This window comes from Gorilla gorilla, chromosome 4 (genome assembly GCF_029281585.2).
Source record: "Gorilla gorilla gorilla isolate KB3781 chromosome 4, NHGRI_mGorGor1-v2.1_pri, whole genome shotgun sequence".
NCBI classification, from domain to species: domain Eukaryota; kingdom Metazoa; phylum Chordata; class Mammalia; order Primates; family Hominidae; genus Gorilla; species Gorilla gorilla.
In genome coordinates, this window is record NC_073228.2 from 101,599,591 (window position 1) to 101,620,540 (window position 20,950).

At 37.0% G+C, this 20,950-nt stretch overlaps 1 long non-coding RNA gene and 1 pseudogene across 1 annotated transcript in view; one reads left to right on the top strand and one right to left on the bottom strand.

Moving 5' to 3' along the window:
* LOC129533599 (uncharacterized) overlaps window positions 1-20,950 on the top strand; it is a 762,991-nt gene that overhangs the window by 203,624 nt on the left and 538,417 nt on the right. The window contains exon 3 of the long non-coding RNA XR_010133635.1: window positions 1,747-1,904. This is a non-coding gene — a long non-coding RNA (uncharacterized lncRNA). The remainder of the gene's footprint in view (window positions 1-1,746; window positions 1,905-20,950) is intronic.
* Window positions 14,076-19,786, bottom strand: LOC101140490 (NHP2-like protein 1; annotated as a pseudogene).

Sequence of the window (20,950 nt, forward strand, 5' to 3'; positions counted from 1 at the left end):
TGTCAGTGTTGTAAGGAAAATCATAGTAACCCAGTACAAACACTAGAAACATTGAAAGTATTTGATCCCTCATGCCACAATTCTTCATTTGCACTCCAAGCATTTATTACCCCACTGGTTTGATTTTATTTAAATTAATAGATGTGCTTCCCTATTTTGGGATATTTTGTCCCAAGTTTTCTTGGGACAGGAACTATGTCTTCAGAGGCAACATAGTGTAGCAATTAGGAGCTAGTAATTAATTAGCATATTCTAGAGACAGACTTCTTAGATCTGAATCCTTGTCTACCATTAACTAGCTGAGTGATTTTGAGCAAGTGACTTCACCACTCTGTGTTTCAATCTCAAAGAGTGGTTGTGAAAACTAGATAGATAAATATGTGCGAGATGTTCATATGGGCTCCTAGCTAATAGTAAACGTGTGTGCCTCTTTGCAATTCTATCATTGATCTTTGTGGCCTCTGCACCTAGTGTGGTACCTAACATTGAGTAGGTTACAAAAAACGTTATTGAAATAAATTGAGGAAATGAATGCAGATCTGTGTAAAAAGCAAGAATTTTACCATTAAGAGACTCTAAAAGTTAGACCATTTAATTTTCCTCCTTTCCTTTCCTGGCTCTCCTTCTTGCTCTTGCTTTATAGAGAGACAGTTTTGCAAATCCCAGGTTCTGGTGCTTCATAAACTTTCATTGTATAGCCTCTCCCCAGAAAATGTTATCTTTCTGTAATATGAACTCTCATCCTCTAAACATGTAACGCTGAAGTTGGAGCCAATTGTATTGGGTTGAATTATCTGTCCTTCACATCAGTTTCAAAAGCTAAAATAAAGGTGGGGGAAGAGTAGTAGCTGATTTCTAACTCTAAAAATTCTGTGATTATAAAATATCTTTTCATATCCAGACCCATATTCCCAACAGACAGTTAAGACTTTTATACTTTATATTTCAACTGAATTTATCATTTTCCCACTCAAATGACCATCTTTGGTGTTTCCTTCTGTTGTTCTCTTATCATCCTCACTTGGAAACTTGTAATGGCCTACGAACTGATTTACTTGCCACATGTTTCTCTCTTCTGCAGTTTGTCTTCCATATCAGACATTGCCAGAGATGCACTGCCAGAGTTAGTGTAAAACACATATCTGATTATGTTGAGTTTCTTTCTTTCTTTTTTTCTTTTCTTTTCCTTTTTTTTTTGAGATAGAGGGTTACTTTATTGCCCAGGCTGGACTGTGGTGGTGTGATTATAGCTCACTGCAGCCTCAACCTCCTGGGCTCAAGAGATCTTCCCATCTCAGTCTCCAGAGTAGCTAAGACCACAGGCGCATGCCACCATGCCAGGCTAATTTCATTTATTATTTTGTAGAGACAGAGTCTTGCTATGTTGCCTAGGCTGGTCTTGAACTCCTGGACCTAAGGGATCTCCCTGACGTCAGTCTCATAAAGTGCTGGGATTACAGGTGTGAGAGCCATCAGTGTGTTGAGTTTTTAAAATCACTTGCCATTGCTGAGAAATACAAACTTTTCAACTTGAAATCTCAACCCCCTTCATCTCATTCTGTCCTAATATATTGTACTATTATTCATTCATTTACTTATTAAATCAGAAAATATATACTAAGTACCTAGAAGAATGTATCATGAATTATGGTAGGCATATAAATGAATGAGAGACATAATTTATTAGACATAAGTTCTAATCCTTGAAGAACATGCAATCCAGTGACACAGCCTATAATCCAATAGGTAGAATATGGTGATGGGTGCTGTGCAAGAAGAAGGAGGGAAGAAGGAAGCTGAGTGTGCAGCAAAGACACCTGCGGGGACACACAGAACTAGGCATTTGCTGAAGGACACCTGGATTGCACAACCAGCGGCTAACTTGCATGAAAAAAACATTCTAGGTAAGTTCCATAAAGGATCCCGAAAGGGGTGCCAAGAAATGTTAAGTACCTAGACAGGGGCATAGATCTGCTCGGGGACTGAGTTTTGCCTTCCCAGGTATAAAAAGAGTGGACATCTAGGTAGACTAAAATCAGAGCTTTGAAGGGCAGATGGAATATACTGGGTATGAGGTTCTTTGAAGGCAGACATTGAAGTGGTATCATGATGTCTGGGCTGGCATGGAAGGAAGTGAAACCGTAGAAACTGGCATGATGAGCTGGAGAGAAGGATGTGGTCAAGGGATCTGGAATGTCTTTATCTTACTCTGTACTTGTCCCTGGGTCTCTCCATTTCTCATGCTGTAGCCAGATATTTCCCAAATATAATGTCTGCCTTCTCCACAGTTTTGGTCAAAATGCTTCCTTTTCCTGGAATATTCTCTCCTCCTGGAATCTCTGTTAAAGCCAAGTCATATCCCTGCTAAAAAATGTCTACCTCTTCTAAGAAACTTCTTGCTTTAGAGTTATGTACTTTATACCTTTCCTCATGAGATATATGTCTTATATTTTATTTTTATTCAACTCTGTCTTTGGTAGGTTTATTTATTCAAGTAGTTGCTTCCCCCTTTAGATCATAGGTTCCTGGTGGGTAGAAACTTGGCTTATTTGTCTTTATTGGTGCCATAGTTTTTAGCAGTGCTTAGTACAAGTGATATTCAATGAGTAGCTACTGTATGCCAGACCCTATACCACACAATGTGTAAAGAAAATAATTAATTAATAATTAATATGGGGTTGTCTTTTTATGTTTTTAAGCTTCCCAAATCATTTTTTCCCTGACAGAGCAGACTGCGGATATCTCTTAAGTAATCTTGCCACTGCACTGATGACATTCCACCACTGCCTTACCTCTAATGAAAAAAGCCTCATATATAGATAAATAGTCCCAGTACGAGTAATATCTATTCAGTTCCTTCTCACAGATTAACGATTGATTTAAATTCAACCATAGATTGAATTTGGACTTTCTTTCGCCTAGAAAATAGTTACCTTGCCCAGCAAGTGCTTTAGCTGTTATTTATGCTAAAGCAGAAGAAATGACAATGTATATTGTGTGAAAATTATTTATGAGCTATGAATACAAATTAACTTTATCTTTAGACATAAAGAAAAACTCTCTGGAGTAAAAATGATGAAATAGAATTTTTATACTGTTATAATTTATAAGACTGTTGATTTGATGACTAAAAAGATAAGATATAAAATAATTTTCTTTAAAATAATTTTAATTTTCATACTGAGCCTAACACTCCAAACTATAAATTATCATATTAATTGCAGAATCTCCTACTTTCATTTGCACATTATTTACATGCAAACCAGTTAACTATGGGATAACAAGAGCGTACCTTGAATGAAGTTCAATTTTAAGGAAGGTATTTTGCAGAAGAGAATTTTTTTCTTTTATTTGCACACACTTTTGTAAGAAGTGAAGATATTGAAACATTTTAATCTATTTTTCAATAAATGAGAGTTCTCCATTACCATTTTATCTCAGGATAAAGTAATTTCAAATTATGGTAAATTAGTTTTATGGTTAATATTAAGTTTTATGGACTAGTGGTTTATAAGGAGATTTAAAATTTTCACTATTGCTATTCTAATACTTTAGTTATTCAGCATGTGGGGTGTTTTATTAACTGATCTTTTTGGTTTCTTGACTTTTTAAATTCAGCAGTGAAATGCCCCAAATATTAGAACTTTTTTTGACCTTTGTCTCAACTAGTTATTTTCAGAAAGAGATGTTATCAATTGTAAATCTACAATTAGCACTAACCAACCAACAGTGGGGTCAGTCTACTCTGAGTAAGACTTCATAGACAGACGAGTTGAAAGCTATCATTGATGTTAGCCAAACAGAAAAAAAAATCAGTAATTTCATTCCTCAAATACATAAACCTTAAAATATTAGTATCTTATGAAAAATAGTGTTTAAAAATTGAAAAGCTAAAATATACTTATTTAAAAAAAATTCCTAATACAATTTGCTGCTCTTGTCACAAAAAAGTATAAAACTGTATGAGGTGATAGGTACATTAATGTGCTTCATATTTTACTATCTGTTTTACTATCTACATGTCTCCTATAAAACCATGTTGTAAACCTCAAATATACACAATAAAATTTACCTAACATTTTAAAATCAAACATAATTCTTAAAATCAACAAAACAGAAATTCATATTGGAGAGGTCTCTATGTTGCTTAATACATGCTGAAAAAAAAGCTGACAGGTCACTAATTAAATAAAACATGGTTATCTTAATCAGAACAATGCTATAAAATAATTTTAGTAGACTTGTCTTTCAGAAAGTTACTACCTTTGCCTTATCCTGTTATGACTCTTTAACACAAGCAACCTCTGTCAAAAGTGGCTCATAAAAGCCTTCAGAAAAGCAACTTTAGAGGGTAGAACTATTCTCTCAGTATCTAGATTGAACTTCTTGGTTGAACAGCAATGATTGCCTTGGGACAGCATTTCGTTAGCGTGTCCTGAAACTTGTAACCTAATACAAAAGTCAAACATGGCACTACTGGGTCATGTACCCATTGTTAGTTGAGGTTGATATTGGTGAAGGATGTTCCTATATATCAAAGAAAAGTTTCTTTAATGATATGATTTTCCAGATTGTCAGACTGTCATAGTAAGAATCTAATGAATTTAGAAATTTGGATCTTTTGAACTCCAAGATCCCATCCATTATATCTATTCTATTATTTGTTTCTGATCAATTGCTTCAACTCTGTAAGATTAGAGAGTTCTCTTCCCCTCCCTGTTCCCTTATAAATAAATAAATTTTGAAAGGGACATAATTCATTTCTACCTAATCTTGCTAAAAATGAAATATGAGGATTTTATATATGTATGAAGTTTTATCTATTTTACATGTGGGATTGGTTTTTGTTTTTTAAAGAAATATTTTGAAAGGACACTGAGGTACATAAATGAAACACACAAGCTTCAGGAATGGAAGGTCAAGGCAGTTCCTGGATGTTTAGCAAAGGAAGTATATGACTTTCCTTTAGCCCTTCCATTTACACAACTGTGCCTCTCAGCTGTGCTCCTCAGTTTCTGTGTCCTGCAGTTCAGGTTCTCTAGGGAAAATATGATTGCCTTGCTTGGATCAGTAATCTACCTACTACTGTCCAATTAGCTCTGATAGAGAGAACAGGCTAGAAAAATGGCTGAAGGAAGAGGAGGGGCTGTTCTCAAAGAAGGATATGAGCTGGAGGCAATAAAAGGTGCGTACTGTCAGTCACTTGAGCAATTTTAACACTTTTTTCCTTATTCCTCATGTTTGGTTGATGTATGAGCTTGAAATAGAACTTTTAACTACGTTACTAGTAGTCATTAGCTATCACTACTATTTATTTCAAAAAATACTATTTACATTTATTGTGTAGAGGGAAAATATACAAATTATTTAAAAGAATGCATATATCAATACTTATATTGGCTCTTAGAAAATATAAACCCTTTAGTTTTTATTTTTTACAAAGGCAATTAAAATAACATTCTTAAATCTCAGATTAAATGTATTATATTATTAGTACTGATTTTATTTTTATTTCACATATAGCTATTTTTTGGCATCTAAGATAAGAGATTTGAGGCTGAATTGATGTTAACTTGTAAGCCTGAAGATGTAACCTGGTATTTAAGTTATAATTTACCTACTTCTGAAACTTATCTTTTACTCTTCTGCATCAAACTGAATTAAACACTGCCTTACTTGAGTTCTAGCATTATAGAATGAGGCAGTGTCTAATTCAGTTCGAGGCAGAGGAGTAAAAGTGAGTGTAGAACTCAAGTAAGGCCTCGGCCAAGGCGCTTACCATCTGTGGGTCTCAGCCTTTTCATCAGAATCATAAGAGTTAATATCTGCCCTTCCTCGCTCACAAGACTATTATGACAATAATAAGAGATCCTGTATGAGAAGGCAGTTTGTGAACCATGAAATGCTACGTGATTTGTAGCATTATAAATTATTGTAGCATTGTAAATTATAAACTGTTTGGGAGTAAGCACTATATTTTGTGCTTCCTTGTAATCCAATACTTATTATAGCCTGATCTATGGCAGGTGTTTAATCATTTTTGGTATTGATGATGAAGAATGAAAATAAAAATATGGAGGTTCTCCTAAGATTTTCTCCTGCTGATAGTCATTTATTCATTCAATCACTTATTCATTCTATGGTGCCTCCAAGGCACCAGACCTTATGCTAAGCATTGCAGATATACTAACATTTAAGCCTCATTTAGTGCTCTCGAGGAGTTTACAGTCAAGGAAGGGAGATAGACTTATGAGCAGGAAACTATAAAGCAGTATGGGAGAATAAGGATGGAGATAGTTATGGTGCTTTAAAAAGGGATACCTGACCCAGCTTTGGTTATGCTGTTCATGTGAATTGTAAATTTCTCCAAGATAATAAAATAGTTTGCAATTAAAACTTTGAATGGAAATTAACTCTCTGATTAAGGCCAACATTAAATATGTAATTTTTGGCTTCTTGAATATTTTAAGAACATGAATTTGGTACATAGCAGATTTATGACTTGACAAAAAGAATTTGTTATGGCATTTTAAATTTGAATTTATAACATTTATTCCCAGTTGGCATTACATATTTATTTGCAGGTGGTTTTGCTTAATGTTGGTCTCTCCAACTGTGCTACAAGCTCCATGAGGTGAAGGACCAAGTTAATTGTGTCTTCCATGGTATGTCCCAGTCCTGCCACTTTAGACATTTTAAATATTTGCTGAATATTGTTTGAATAAATAATTTGTGGAGAATTGGAAGAGATTTGTGGGATAAATATTTTTATATGGCATGTGGTTGAACCTGCATATGCTTTTCTATTTTAACAATATTGTCATTGGGACTGTAGAATTTGACTCATAAACATCACTTTGCTTTTCTTGGAATTCTAATTCATATTTACAGTTTCAAATGTCACCTCTCTTTTAAGTTCTACATCAACATATTTGCCTAATCCTTGGATGTCCTGCCATTTGAACTTGAAATGTCTAAAATCTAATTTGTCATTTTTTAAAACTGACTCTAATAATAATCTCACGTGTTTCCTATGTTCTAGGTCAGAAAATTGTACACAACTTAAATTTTTCCTTTTGCTTCCTATGTCTGTTCATAACTATATCTAATTAGCCATGAAGTTGTGTTTTTCTGTTCCTTTTTATATTTTTTGCATATTCATTTCCTTTTTCATCCCTGTCCTGGAAGCCCTGACTACCTGACAACCACTACATCCTGGTTCCCTTGGCTTTCCTTTCTCTTCTTTCCAGAGTTTCAGACATTTTTTTTTTTTTCCAAATTAAACTCACTGAAGTACCACAATCAATCTGATTTCTTGTTCCTCCTCTTACCTTTTAGTGAACAATTACAGGCCTTACTCAATGAACTTCTAAATTCAACTCATTCCCAAAGCAAATTAAAAAAACACAGTTGGGACTGAACCGTCTTTCTAGCATCATCTTTCAAATGCTTCTTGAAATTTTTTTAAACTTAATTTTTTCCTGAAATTATTTTCCTGTGCTCAAATATTTCATTGCACTTTGCTGCCTACAGAATGAAATTAGGATTTAGCCTGATATTCAAATCTGCCTGCTGGTTCAATCATTAAAAATAGACCATAGTACATAGTAGACATTCAGTGAATATTTTTAAATTTTGTTTGGCATGTGGAAGCTAATGTATGTCAGCTTGGGATATTGTTATAACACACATTTCCATTTTCAGTTGGTTAGGAAAGAGATTTCTAATTTGTGTGTTCAAGAATTATTTAGGTATAGACTGAGAGGTATTTGTCCCCTTAGCCCTGGGGCAGCCTCCGGTGGTTGGAGTTGTGGAGTCAATTATCTTATCTGTTTATCTCTCTGTACTATTCAAATAACATCATTTTGTGTGTGTGCCATGCTGTGACAAAGATTGAGAAGCACTGGGTAACAAATGCTCTGATGGGCTAGGTTATAAATGATTTAACTGTTAATTGATACTTCCTACTGATTTGATTATTGAGATAAAACAGAATAGAATTGGTTTAATAATGGTTGTCACCTTGCTAGCAAATATGCCAATTCTGGTCCTTTTCCACTCCCTCCACTGCATATTTTTGGCTGCTTGTCCTCTTGGGAACTGTTGCTGTCACTAGATTAGCATTTTCTCATTTTCCCTGCAAAACATTTTGCATGACTTGATGATCAGTGAGAGGATCTTGTGAAAAATATATTTGTGGTTTTTATAAGTGAAATAGTATCAGAAGCTATTTTATATATTTTTATAAAATTATATCTTATATTATTTGTGAATTTTAGCAGTTGCATCTGTACACTCCTGAAATTATTTTGAGACCAGTTAAAAGAGGAAAGTATACCCAGTGCATGTCAAAATAATCTGTTGGTCTATTTATACAGTATCATTTTTAATATCTTCTGATTTAAATCCATTACTCTATAAATTACTATTTCCACCCCAACACTATTTCGAACAGAGATTGACAAAAACAATTGTCAGAATTTATACTTCTGGTAAAGCCCTGGAAACTACTAGTGTTCACTAATGTAAACAGACTGTGATATAAGAGCGAAAAGTTTCTTTGATTTTTATGGATCCAGTGTTCTTTGACCTGATTGCTACAGTTTTAAAATGCATACGTTGAAATGTATTCATCTTAGAAATGTGCATACACATTTGTTACAAAAAAACAAAAAACAAAAACTGAGAAGTATTTTAATCTTGTTCCTAGTTATATATATCTTCACATGTATCAGGCAAGAATACAGTTTCTGTACAGTTTGAAGAAGAGTCCATAAATATTCCTTAGTAATGTTTCCAATTTTAGCCAAATAAATTTCAGTATAAAACAAAAAATCACCTTAAAATAAAGCAGTTTGGCAAAACCATGTTTTTTAAAGGTCAAAGTTGTGAAGCTCTGACATATACAAACCCTTTGGAAAATTTCCTGTCTTCTTTGTTCACATATGTATTTCTTATTCTTTGTCTATTTTAAAAACTGTGGTGAGTGGTCTTTGTAAAGACCATAATCCAAATGGATGCACATTATTTACATGAGCACAACACTCTGCATAAATTGTTCATGAAAATGAGCTGTAGGTATTATGCAAACCATTTGTAGAATAGAATTCTGTTCTTCATTAAAATGTGGTTAATAAGCCAGATGGGTCCCTGTTAGAGGTGATGAGTATTTGCATCTGAAGCTCTCCAAGTCCCAGGATTTAGTCCTGAGTGAGTCTACACCTTACAAAGGTGCGTATTTACTGAAGAGACCTTGGTTTTATAAAATAGATTCGTTCTTCTTCCTTAGAAAATGCTTAATGTCATAAAGTTTCTGTATCATTCACAGAAGTGTATTTGCTTTATATATTTTTGTTTAAATTAGTTTATCAAATAAAGCACAATATTTAAAATTTATCCAGTCATTGCATGAAGGTTGATCCATTTATCCATCTCTAAGCTATATGGCTCACACCCTTCTGACATTGTTTTCAGCTAGTAATTTCTGAAGCACTTCAGGTAATTGCTGCCCTCAGATTGCCCACAATCAAGTCATGGAGGTGAAATTACATTTGATGAAATGATGGCAACAAAATTCAGCTACAGAAAACCTTTTGGGAAAGAGTATTTTGGGACACTGTCAGTTTCAGTTTGACAAGAGGTAACAAAATATTTAACTTCTAGCCACTTGGGTAAATAGAATATGCTGAATGCATTACAATCTCTTCAATGATTTAAAATCTTCATTATGTGCATTTGTTCTTTCGTTAATACTGTTGAAATGTTCTCTTCTGTTTGCTCATATTTTAAATAACTCCAAACCATTTCAAATTTTGAGTGCATGCAAGTGGTGTGTGTATGTGTGTGTGTGTGTGTGTGTGAGAGAGAGAGAGAGAGAGAGAGAGAGAGGGAAGGGGGGTGGTGAGGGTGGAGAGACAGAGAGAGATCCCAGCTCTTAGTTAGGGGTTGGGGTTGGGAACCGAAACAACAGAATTTTATTTTTTCATAGTTCTAGAGGCTAGAAAGTCCAAGATCAGATTTTGCCAGGGCTCAGTTTCTGGTGAGGGCCCTTTACCTGGCTTGCAGATGACTGCCTTCTCACTGTGTCTCATGGTGGAGAACAAGTGAGTGAGTTCTGGAGTCTCTTATTATAAAGACACTGATCCTATTGGATCAGGACCCCACCCTCATAACCTCATTTAGCCTTAATTATTTTCTCACTCCAAATAGTCATATTGGGGGTTAGGAGTTTAACAGATCAATTTTCAGGGGACACAATTCAGTCTATAGCACCACCCTTGCATTTTGCTTCCCATTAAACTTCTTTGGGCTTAGAAATATCATTTATTCATATTCATTCGTTCATTATTTTATCCATGTGCTTATTAAACAAATATTTAAATCTCTCATGTGCTAGGTAGGATGCTTATTAGAATTATATACAAAGCAGAAAGAATGAGCTTCAGACAAGATTCTAGAGATATTTCTTATGAAAAATATGCACAAGTTTTAGTGTACGTGATTTGTGATTTCTCTTGGCCATTCATGTCTTTGATCCCTACCTAGCTTTGAGGTGTGTTTTATTTTGGTGAGGTGTTACAGATATATGATGAACTATTAAGAGCTAAATATCAAAAGCATTAGGAGAAAGGAGAGCAGTCAGTGTGGATTACAATAATTGGAGAAAATTTTATGGAAGAAGCAAGAGTTGACTGGCTTAACATGAGCTAATAACATTACAATTATATAAAAATATTTACAATGAAAAATTGCCATGTCGGGCATTTTCTCACTTGTGGCACTGGTAAGATTTCAGGCAAGAGGGTAAATACTTGTGATCCAATAAGTGGCTATAAAAATTATTTGTCCTAATTAAATAAAATTTAATGACCATATGCAATGATATAAATGATGAAAGCATTTTATATCATAAGCTACTTACAGTGATTCATTATGCAGGCTTGATAATACTAGTTACATGAGATTGGATTTACCCTTTGTGGACTGTGGTATTCTATGTTAGGTAGCACATATAGTTGTTAGTTCTGCAGATTGCTGGTAAGGACTAGGATAAAATGTTTTCAAACTTTGTGGATCACAACCACATTTACACACACGCATACAAAAATGCACATTCACATATTCCACAGAAGTATATAAAATAAAGAAACAGAAGTTTCACAAACATCCTATATGGAATGCACTCTGATATTTTCTGCTCCATTCAATTTTTGTTTTGAATAGGTAGTTATGATCCATTAAATTGATCTTATGACTCATTAATATGTTGTGATCTTCAGCTTGAAAAAGGCTAATCTAAGAGTTAGGGGAGGAATCAAGGGAAGAAGGTATGTTAGTACTAAATTCAGTCATTTGCAGTGAACATTTATCATGCTCGACAGCCATTCCCATTTAGAATTGTGCCCTGATTTTAGTTTACAGATTGCCCCTCTTCCACTGTGAGTATTCATGGTGAGCAGTTATTTCCAGTTGCCAGCCTCTCACCCTGGTAGCCAAGCAGCAATTACATGATCTAAGTTTGGCCTATAGGATGCTGTCTCTTTAGGGACTTTAAGTCTTGAGAGAATGATTGAGGACATGGTCAGAGACTATTGATATCACTAGCAATGTCAGCATCATAGTGGCCAGACTCTCCCAGTTTCCTCTGTTTTCCTAGTTCTTTTGGCTCGCTGTGTTCTGGTCAGCCATGTCTGGGCTTCCATTCTCATTTTATTGATCTTTGAGTGGCCCACTTACAACAATGCATGTAATAACATCTTTTTTTGTTTTAGTTTAGTAATATGTATTTTGCTTAATTTAACTAGAATTAAGTTCTGTTGCTGGCAAGTAAAGAAACTGAATTGATTCAACGTTAAAAAAGATCGTTGTTTAAGTTGGTATAATCTAACTTCTAGCCTGTACTCCTATTGCACATGTTATGCCAGGGAAGACTGAGTAAAGGAGAGGTTGAAAACAAAATAATTTGATATAAAAGTACCACTTAACAGATGGCACCAATATATATCACCATTTCAGAATGCATGAAGTTTTAGCAGTAGTCTAAATATCTAGCAAAATGGCTAGATAACCAGTTGAAATTAAAGGATTAAGGGCCAAGAGATACTTATTTCACTTATATAAACATTTCTTCCTACCATAAATGGTTGTTTTAGTTAACTCAACTGTTTTTATTTTGTCTTGTTGAGTACAGTTGGGCCAGGTTTTTATATGTAGGTAAATTTTGTACTTGGCAGAAATGCACAGAAATTGTCAGTTTGATTATAACTAACAATAAAATGAGTTGATGCTTTTGGTATCCAAGAATTTTAGAAAGTTGTCTGGGCATGGTGGCTCACACCTATAATCAAATCACTTTGAGAGGCCGTGGCAGGAGGATTACTTGAACCCAGGAGTTCAAGACCAGCCTGGGGAACATAGCAAGATGCCATCTCTAAAAAAGGAAAAAAAAAAAAAAAAAGCCAGAGTACTTACTCCTACTACCATTGTTATTGCTGCTATAATTCTTGTGAATATATTTTAATCTCTTGTTTCATATGGTGGGGATATTTTCAATGAACTATTTTAAAAACTGCTGGATATGAAATTCTTGGTTGAAATTTTTTTTCTCTACTTATATTGAATATAGGCCCCCAATCTCTTCTGGGTTGTGGAGTTTCTGCTGAGAGGTCTGCTATTAGCCTGATTCCCTTTGTAGGTGGCCTGGCCTTTCTTTCTAGCTGCCTTTAACATTCTTTCTTTCATTTCAATCTTGGAAAATCTGATGATTATGTGTCTTGAAGATGATCTTGTATAGAAATCTTGGCAGAAGATTCTCTGTATTTCCTGAATTTGACTCTTGGCCTCTCTAGAAGGTTGGGGAAGTTTTCATGGATGATATCCTGAAATACGTTTTCCAAGTTGTTTGCTTTGCTTTCTTCTCCTCCCTTTGCCAGTGATTCATAGATTTGTCCTTTTTGTATAATCCTGTACTTTTCGGATGTTTTGTTCATTCCTTTTTATTTTTTTTCTTTATTTTTATCTGACTATCATTTCAAAGTGCCAGTCTTCAAGTTCTGAGATTCTTTCATCAACTTTGTTTATTTTGCTGTTAATAATTGTGATTGCATTGTGAAATTCTTATATTGTGTTTTTCAGCTCTATTAGACCTATTAGGTTCTTTTTTATGCTGGCTATTTCATCTGTCAGCTCCTGTATCGTTTTATTGTGATTTTTAGTTTCCTTGGATTGGGTTTTGCTGTTCTCTTGAATCTTGATGATCTTCGTTTCTATCCGTATTCTGAATTCTATTTCTGTGATTTCAGCCAGCTCAGCCTGGTTAAGAACTCTTGCTGGATAACTGGTGCAGTTGTTTGGAGGACATAGGCTACTCTGGCCACTTGAGTTACTAGAGTGGTTCTTTCGTTGGTTCTTTCTCATCTTGCATGTGGGTGTTACTTTAACTTCAGTGTGGATTGAGTACAGTTGGTAGACATCTTTTCTAGATGTTTTCACAGGGCCAAGGCTTTGTGCAGGGTCTTTATTTGAAGCTGACTTGTCTCTCATTTCAGAGGGCGATAGGCTAGCAGGTACTTTTGGTGATGAAGCTTTGGGGTGTGATCCAGTAGGTGGCCTTTAGGCTTATTGGTCAGTTAGTAGACTTGCTCGGTTTTTTGGCTCCCCTGTGTTTCCTCATAGTTGCAGTCATATTCCCTCTTAATGCCCTGAAAGTGTGAGTTCCTCTCCCCCTTAAATGCTGGCTGTAGATCATGACTTGGCACTCCTAGGTTGCCCACTGAAGCTCTGGGATGATTTCAGAGTTTATGTTCCCTCCCTGTCTGGGAGACAACAGAGGAAAAGACCTTAGTAGTGGTATGGCCAAGGATATTTTGCTTGTCTCCCGAGGGCTCCAGCCCAGAGAGATGCGGGTCAGCAGTCGCTCAGTGCAGTAAGCCCAGGATGAAGGGCCTGTGCTGTGGGCCCAAGCCAGCGGTTCCCTGTCTAGTGAGAAACAGGGGGAATGGGTGAGACCTGTGGGAGATGGACTGGCCTCCTCCCCTTGGATCGACTGCAGCTTGTTGGAAGTGTGAATAAAGCACTTAGATTCTTTGCTCCTTCATTAGTCTGAGGTAGCAGGGGCAGTCCCATTGCAGAGGCAGTGACAGAGAGACTTTCATTTGCCCCTGAAGGCTCTGTTCAGGGAGTTTCTGAGTTGGTACTGGCTCAATATCCCCAGCAAGGGGTGGCCAGAGACCAAGGCCTGGAGGATCTTCTTGGTGAAGAGATTTGGGAACGGGCAACCACGTAACAGTCTGGCCATTCTTCCATAGGTCTGCTGTGGAAGCCCTCTGGAAAAGGATTGGGGGTCTATTCCAGTCCCTAGTCACCTTGGATTTTCTAGTACCTGGAGGTATCAATAGTAAAGTCTGTGAAACAGCAAAGATGGCAACCTGCCCCTCCCTCTGGGAGTTCTATCCCAGAAAGGTACAGATCTGCTGCCATTCTGAATGCCTGTAGGAGGCAGTTGAAGATCCTCATTGGGAGGTCTCACCTAGTGAGGAGAAAAGGGATTGGGGACTTGCTTACAAAAGCAGTCTGGCCATATTTTCATAGAGTAGCTGTGCTGTGCTGGGGGTCTGTTCTAATCCCTGGCTGCCTCAGACTCTCCAAAGCTTGGACCAGCTAAGTTGCCCAAACAGCAAAGATGGCAGCCAACCCTTCCCTCTCAGAGCTCTGTCCAGTTTTGAAACCTCTGTAGGCAAGAAAACACTGGCTAAAGGTAGCTAAAGGTCCTGGTCAGGAGGTCCTGCCCAGTGAGGAAGACTGGGATGGGGACCTGGTAAAAACAGCAGTCATGTTCCCAACTTCCAACTATACTACAGGGCTATAGTAACCAAAACAGCATGGTACTGGCACAGAAATAGTGGTAAAGACCAATGGAAAAGAATTGAGAGCACAGAAATAAAGCTGTACACCTATGACCGTCTGATCTTCTACAGAGCTGACAAAAACAAGCAATGGGGAAAATACTCTCTATTCAATAAATGGCACTGGGATAACTGGCTACCCATATGCAGAAGACTGAAGCTGGACCCTTTTCTTACACCATATACAAAATTCAACTCAAGATAGATTAAAGACTTAAATGTAAAACCCAAAACTATAAAAACCCTGGAAGACAACCTGGGCAATACCATCCTGGACACAGGAAACGGCAAAGGCTTTATGACAAAGATACAAGGCAAAGATTTCATGACAGACACCAAAAGCAATTGCAACGAAAGCAAAAATTGATTAATGGCATCTAATTGAACTGAAGAGCTTCTGCATAGCAAAATAAACTATCAACATAGTAAACAGATGACCTACAGAATGGGAGAAAATATTTGCAAACTATGCATCTGATAAAGACCTAATATCCAACATCTATAAGGAACTTAAACAAATTTCCAAGGAAAAAGCAACCCATTAGAAAGTGGGGAAAGGACATGAACAGACACTTCTTAAAAGAAAACATACATGTGGCCAACAAGCATGTGAAAAAAGGTCAATATCACTAATCATTAGAGAAATGCAAATAAAAACAATGAGATAACATCTAACAGCAGCCAGAATGGCTATTACTAAAAAGTCAAAATATAACAGGTGCTGGTGAGGTTGCAGAGAAAAGGGAACACTTATACAGTGTAGGTAGGAGTGTAAATTAGTTTAATCATTGTGGAAAGCAGTATGGCGATTCCTCAAAGGCTAAAAACAGAATACCACTTGACCTGGCAATCCCATTACCACGTATATACCCAGAGGAATATAAATCATTCTGCCATAAAGACACATGCACACAAATGTTCATTGCAGCACTATTCATAATAGCAAAGACATGGAATTAACCTAAAAGTCCATCAATGGCAAACTGGATAAAGAAAATGTGGTCCATATACACCATGGAATACTATGCAGCCATAAAAAAGAACGAGATCATGTCCTTTACAGGGACATGGATGGAGCTGGAGGCTATTATCCTTAGCAAACTAACACAGGAACAGAAAACCAAATACCACACATTCTCACTTATAAGTGGGAGCTAAATTATGAGAACTTATGAACACAAAAAAGGAAGCAACAGACAGTAGGTTCTACTTGAGGGTGGAGGGTGGGAGGAGGAAGAGGAGCAGAAAAAATAATTATTGAGTACCAGGCTTAATACCTGGGTGATGAAATAATCTGTACAATAAATTCCCATGACACAAGTTTACCTATGTAACAAACATTCATATGTATCCAAACCTAAAATAAAAATTTGAAAACCTGCAACATGTTCTTTATAAATAATTTAGAAAGACAATAAGTATAAATAGAAAAGTTAAAAAATAACTTGAAATCTCTACCACCTAGAAATCATCATCATCAAAATGTGAACTTTTTTTGTACATCATTCTATGCAAATACTGAGAAGATAGCTAAAGGTGATCTTTTGTAAATAGTACATCACAAAGCTTTCTAAATAAAAGTATTTTTACCCATTAGAGTGATTTGACATAAATATGAGGTGTCCAAGATCTTTTTAAAAAGTGACAATGCCCAATATTTTTGAGTATGCAATCCTCCAGGGTAATTTGGCATAATATACTTAAAGCCAAAAAACATTTATACCTTTTAGATGAAATCAAAGTAGCAAAATTATTTGGTCACATAAAATAACTATAGATGCACCTAGATCATTATTATCAGGATATTGGCTGGGCGTGGTGGCTCACGCTTGTAATCCCAGCACTTTGGGAGGCCGAGGTGGGTGGATCACCAGGTCAGGAGTTCGAGACCAGCCTGGCCAACACAGTGAAACCCCATCTCTACTAAAAATACAAAAATTAGCTGGGTGTGGTGGCGGGCGTCCGTAATCCTAGCTACTCGGGAGGCTGTTGCAGGAGAATCGCTTGAACCTGGGAGGCAGAAGTTTCAATGAGCTGAGATTGCATCACTGTACTCCAGCCTGGGTGACAGAGCTAGACCCCGTCCCCCATCCTCCCCCAAAAAATTATTATCAGGATATTTACTGCTGTGTTATTTATAATGGTAAAAATTTAGGAAAATTATATTACATATGCTCAAATTGGAATATAGTGAAATAAATCATCTTGTTAGTTATACTGTGTAGTACTATGCAGCCTTGCCAATATTAGTATGAATAATTAATGGCACAAAAAGTTTCTCATACACTCTCTAGTTAAAAACACAGGTTACAAACATATACGCATATATTCCTGTATAAATACATGAGTACGTATATATTTACACACATATATGTACTGAAATGGTATAAACTAAAATGTATATTGTAATTTTTTCTCTTAAATTGTAAATTCTATTTTATGTGTTTACAGTATGTTACTTTCAAATTCAGAAAAAAATGTTATTTTTATTTTTTCTATGTCCAGCTATGTGCAGGATTAGGTTTGTAAACATGATAGATATTAATTTTATGTCAAATACGCCAGTTTATAGATCAATTGTCAAGCAGGTTTTTTTTTTGTTTAAATTAGAAAAGGAACATATTTATTTGATAGGATATTCACAAAATTGTACATGTAAGCACCCTCTTCATGCGATAAAGAATATATCTGACCCATACTGCAGCAGGAAACAGGGGTTAGGGCCCTTAGAGCTAGTGCCAAGAGTCCACTGAAAAAAAATCCCCATTCACCAGAGAGGGAGTGTTTTCTTGAACTCCATCATCTCTGCTTTAGCTCCCAGCCAGGTCTTTAAACCTTAGAATCCTTCGTGCCACTAGCAGTTCATGCTCTTTACCCTCGCCTCTACTGACTCTTTCAAGACCCATGTCCACTGCCCCATCCTCACTCACCCAGGCCACCTCTGGGGTCCTAAGCACAATCTCTCTGGGGTGCTGCTGCCCTGCCACCCTCAGGGGCATGGTTAAGGTTGGCAGGGAGAACATAAGATTATATTACCAAAAGCAAAAGCAGGGGTACATTAGTAAATGACAATGCTTAGACCTAAGCCTCACAACCTCACAGAACGCGTGCTTCCTCCCTCAAATGATACATAATCCCCTAGAGATCAAAGGAAACTCCTTCAGCATTTTAACAGGTATGGATGATTCCGCATGCCAGGAACAAGGGATACAAGTGGGTGGTGTTTACTTCCATTATATACCCTGCACAGAGTAGGAGGTTAGTGGATGAAAGCCAGAACCAGATCTCTATCCTGACTCCATCAGATCTCTCCTGGCTCTTCCTGCCTTTGAATGGTGCCATCATTCTGCTTCTGTCCATTCTGGGCATTTGTTCTTTTTCCAAAAGAGAGGATAAAAAAAAAAATGGATGGCAGAGAGAGAGTATGTGTGTGTATAAAGAGAGAAGGGGAAAAAACCCAGTAAAAAAAAAAAAATACAAAATTCCAGAAATTAGCTTTACAGATTAAAATATTATATAACAATAGAAAATAGTCGAAAATTCTACCCGCTAGCACAGGTAATATGATACACAACTTCAGAGAATGGAGTCAGCAGGAGATTGTGGCAGAGGCCACAGCTTTAGACTAAGTCTTTCTTTTCTTTTTTTTTTTTTAAATTATACTTTAAGTTCTAGGGTACATGTGCACAACATGCAGGTTTGTTACATATGTATACATGTGCCATGTTCGTGTGCTGCACCCATTAACTCATCATTTACATTAGGTATTTCTCCTAATGCTATCGCTCCCCCAGCTCTCCACCCACTGACAGGGCCCAGTGTGTGATGTTCCCTGCCCTGTGTCCAAGTGTTCTCATTGTTTAATTCCCACCTATGAGTGCGAACATGCGGTGTTTGGTTTTCTGTCCTTGTGACAGTTTGCTCAGAATGATGGTTTCCAGCTTCATCCGTGTCCCTACAAAGGACATGAACTCATCTTTTTTATGGCTGCATAGTACTCCACGGTGTATATGTGCCACATTTTCTTAATCCAGTCTATCATTGATGGACATTTGGGTTGGTTCCAAATCTTTGCTATTGTGAATAGTGCCACAATAAACATATGTGTGCATGTGTCTTTATAGTAGCATGATTTATAATCCTTTGGGTATATACCCAGTAATGGGATGGTTGGGTCAAATGGTATTTCTAGTTCTAGATCCTTGAGGAGTCACCACACTGTCTTCCACAATGGTTGAACTAATTTACATTCCCACCAACAGTGTAAAAGCGTTCCTATTTCTCCACATCCTCTCCAGCATCTGTTGTTTCCTGACTTTTTAATGATCACCACTGTTGCAAAGGATATGAACAGACACTTTTCAAAAGAAGACATTTATGCAGCCAGCAGACACATGAAAAAATGTTTATCTTCACTGGTCATCAGGGAAATGCAAATCAAAACCACAGTGAGATACCATTTCACACCAGTTAGACTAAGTCTTTCAATAGACTGCTGAATGGACTGGATCTACTGCTTGAGCTGTGAGCTTCTTTGACAGTGACAGGACAGACGATGACAGGTCTGGAGACCCCACAGGCCCACCCGAGGGCCTGTTTGGAGCATACAAACACGTAGGACACATTCTTGTCTTCACACAGCAGCTGCAGGTGCAGAATGATCTCCATCAGCTTGGCATCTGCAGCCCCCACAATGAACCCAGAAATGCCCCTACTGAGGGTTTTGGTGGCCTCTTTGGCTTCTTTCTAAAGCTGCCTGTAGTTACATGGCTACTGCACGAGGTCCAGTAGTTTCTTGGTGAGGTGGACATCTGCGAGAGGGTAGGCCTTTGGATTTACATCAGCATCAGCCATGGAGGAGGTTTGGTGAGTTTGCCACTCTTCAACCAGCACAGCCAACATCCACAAATAGGAATTTTTAATCCAAGCACATCTAGACTTTTGAATGTCTTATATTCTTTCTCAGATGATGTAAGACAAATCAAAATATATCCACTGGTTTTTAATTTTTTGAATCATAGAAGCCTAGGGCTAGAGTAGCTGCAGTTTAAAAATAATACTATATGGAAGAAAATAAAGGTCGCATTCAACCTTTTTACCCTGAAATAAGCAACCATTATCATTTTGTTGTTCATAGTCTTTCAGGCATCTTTTTTTTTTTTTTTTTTTTTTTTTTGAGATGGAGTCTCCCACTGTTCCCCAGGCTGGAATGCAGTGGTGCGATCTTGGCTAACTGCAACCTCTGCCCCCCACGTTCAAGTGATTCTCTTGCCTTAGCCTCCTAAGTAGCTGAGATTACAGGCATCTGACACTATGCCCGGCTGATTTTTATATTTTTATTAAAGACAGGGTTTCACCATATTGGCCGGGCTGGTCTCGAACTCCTGACCTTGTGATCCACCTGCCTCAGCCTCCCAAAGTGCTGGGATTACAGGCATGAGCCACCGCACCCAGCCTTAGGCATCTTTTTATGCATATGTATATACATACATCCTTCCGTCATTGTTCACAGATGGGATCGTATCATACATTCAGTTTTTTATCAATAGACTCTTCCCCTACAAACTTTTATAACATCAGCACCCCATGTCTCATATTTGTCATGTTAACACCTGTAGATATGTCCTTCCATTTTCCTCATGCTCATGTATTGATATTCTACTGAACAATTTATACACACAGCAATAGCATCATAGAGAATTAACTATTGTGACTTTTGTTCATCTTGCAAACAACTCCTCCTTCCCTCTTCTTCTTTTTCACAGTTGTCTTAACAATTATTGGGCATTTACCCGCATGAATTATAAGATTTATCTAAATTGAAGAAAATTACTCATAAGAATCTTATAATCACATTGAATTTATATATTAAAGTGCACTACCTTGAACCCAGGAGTTTGAGACCAGCATGGGCAACAAAGCAAAACCCCATCTCTACAAGAATACAAAAATTACCCTGGCATTGTGGTGCGTGCCTGTGTCCCAGCTACTCAGGAGGGTGAGGTAGGAGGATTGCCTGAGCCTGAGAGGTGGAGGTTGCAGTGAAT